At 39.4% G+C, this 2,500-nt stretch overlaps 1 protein-coding gene across 1 annotated transcript in view; it reads right to left on the reverse strand.

Annotated features, from left to right (window-relative positions):
- Window positions 1-1,020, reverse strand: part of LOC137993611 (uncharacterized) — a 27,481-nt gene extending 26,461 nt beyond the window's left edge. Inside the window, exon 1 of the mRNA XM_068839568.1 lies at window positions 897-1,020. The gene's annotated coding sequence lies outside the window, so the exon portion shown is untranslated. The remainder of the gene's footprint in view (window positions 1-896) is intronic.
- Window positions 1,021-2,500: the final 1,480 nt, after the last annotated feature.

Raw genomic sequence — 2,500 nt, forward strand, 5'->3', positions numbered from 1 at the left:
CCCCACGTTGGGCGCCAATTTGTCGTAAAACAGATCCGGAAGAAACCCAAACGTAATAATATTCAAAAACGATTTAATCGAAATTCACTAGACTCGTGCTTATATTTACACAATACTCAAAAATCGTAAAACCCACAGCTGAGCTTTGATACGCAGGCAAAAACGAGATAAAAGATAACAAGATACGTGCTAATGCAATCAAGAGGTACACGTCAATCAAATTAATAATCAAATGTCAATCATCAATGTACTGTTCGGATATACGGTCCAACAAAACAATATTGTAACAAACGATTTACGACAAATGCCTTTTCAAAATCTATAAATAATAGTATACCCTGAATATTTAATGTTTTAGTGTATTGAAGTCAGAAGTTGACCAGTGAAGAACCAAACAATGGAAATCACTGGTTCTTAATAGCTGGAAGAATTGGAGATAGTCAGCCAGCAGATCGAAAGTCATAAATATCTTACATTGAGCTAAATGCGTTAAGGACAACATCATAAAGTGATCGTGTTTCCGAACCTGTTCCTGAGCAGGAACTGACATATCGCTGGCTAAACTTAAGAGGAAATATGTGCACTAAGGTGAAATGTTCGAAGCAATCATTCAAGGTCCATTCATGTCACACCATTTCACCTTTGTAGAAAGGGGGGAAAAGCTAAACTGCAGGATATACCCAGCCACTTATTTGTATGCGAATGGCGTTTATTGTTACATGCGTCGTAATTCAAGCGATGCCGCTACAACTTAAACAAAAGAAATTGGGATGTGCATTTTAGAGAGCGACTGATCCAAAACAGTGAAAAAATGCCAGACGCGCGTTAAGTAGTACTACGTTTAAAGATTACGTGTTGTAATCAAAGGTGTCATGAAAAATGGTTTGAGCATTTACCTGATGTTAGAGGAGGAGACGTCGTTATTTCTTTGATCTTTGAAATAAGATAACCTACCGGTCAGTATAAAATGCAGACTACAAACCCGACTACAGACTGCAGTTTCCAGATTGCAGATTGGGTTTAAAATGCAAACTACTAGGTACAAAATGCAAACTGCTGACTGGGTCCAAAACTGACTAATGTTTTGACTGCACAGTACGTTTCTATGCCAGCGAGATTCTCTTTTGAGTTAACGGTGCTACCAGGGAAATATCTTAGGAAATTTCAAGGTCAACGCGAGTCTCGGTTGCTGAGACAGTGTTTGAGTGGAAATTCGTTCGTGGAGCTTGGCCGGCTAATGGATTAACATCTTGGTTTGAATTCATGTGTTGAAATATCAGTTAAAAATGGACCAAAAAACACACCGATAAATTTCCAAACGGTTTTCTCTTCCAACAAAGGCCCCGTCCACACGTATCCGGATATTTTTGAATCCGTAACTTTTTGTTCCCAGATTCAAAAATATTTCCATCCACACGTAACGTATTCAAATCGAATTTGCCCGTGCACACGAATCTGAAACGTTTCCGGATTCTCATGGTCATAAAGCTCTCGATAGATGTAGGTCTACATGACGTCTATTCGGCGATAGATGTAGATTTCGCAAGAGAATGTGAAAAGACAGACCGGCGCCACCCTCCTAGCGAATTTGGACCCCGGGTGACTAAATCCCCTAACGGATTTAGTCCCCTATCGCGGATTTGGACTCTTCAGGATTATATTACACTTGCATGATAACCCCTCGTATCAATGTCTTCCGGAGGATTGTGTATCATCCTAGAAGAGAGTTAATTTGAAGGCGGTGTAAAGTTAGTCCTTCCAAATGCCTGGTTTGGCCGGTCAGTTCTGCCAAATGGAAAGCGCCCTAAGTGTTATGGCGCGCCATCTGTAGCAAAATTACGTTTCGATAAATACATGAGAAAGGAAATTTTGCTACAGATGGCGCGCCATATAAGTGTAACAGAATCAAATATAGTGATAAATATTCGCAAAGTTTGTTGGAGGAATGTATTGACTGAATGCATAAATGGCGGCCAAAAATGTTTTCTTTTGTTTATATGCTAATTAGACTCACTAGGCTCACTCTCAAGCAACCTTTCTTTTGTATTTTGTCCATGCAAACGAGGCTAGTGAGGCTAATTAGCACATAAACAAAAGTATATGTTTTTGGCCGCCATTTATGCATTCGGTCTATAACTGGCACAAAAAGTGTTAATAAATACTGAATGGATCTGCTCTACTTGTCTAACCTGATGACATCAACAATATGACCTGGCAACAAAAATCAGACCTCATTAAAAATTTCCCTGTCATCTGTATTAGGAACTTTGAACACATGGTACAGCTCTTTATGGAGGATGTGTCAAAGAGTAATCTTATGCCTATTGAAGAAATGGTAGACTTATTTTACACGGTTGAATTCCAGCAAAGGGGATCATGATCACCTCACATTCTCTGCATTATTTTGGGTATCGAGTTGCATATGAGCGCCCCCCGTGATGTTACACAATTATCCAGCTGTTATATCACACTGACTACTGCATAAAGAAAACTTCAGCCT

The sequence above is a fragment of the Montipora foliosa genome, chromosome 2, assembly GCF_036669935.1.
Source record: "Montipora foliosa isolate CH-2021 chromosome 2, ASM3666993v2, whole genome shotgun sequence".
NCBI lineage: Eukaryota > Metazoa > Cnidaria > Anthozoa > Scleractinia > Acroporidae > Montipora > Montipora foliosa.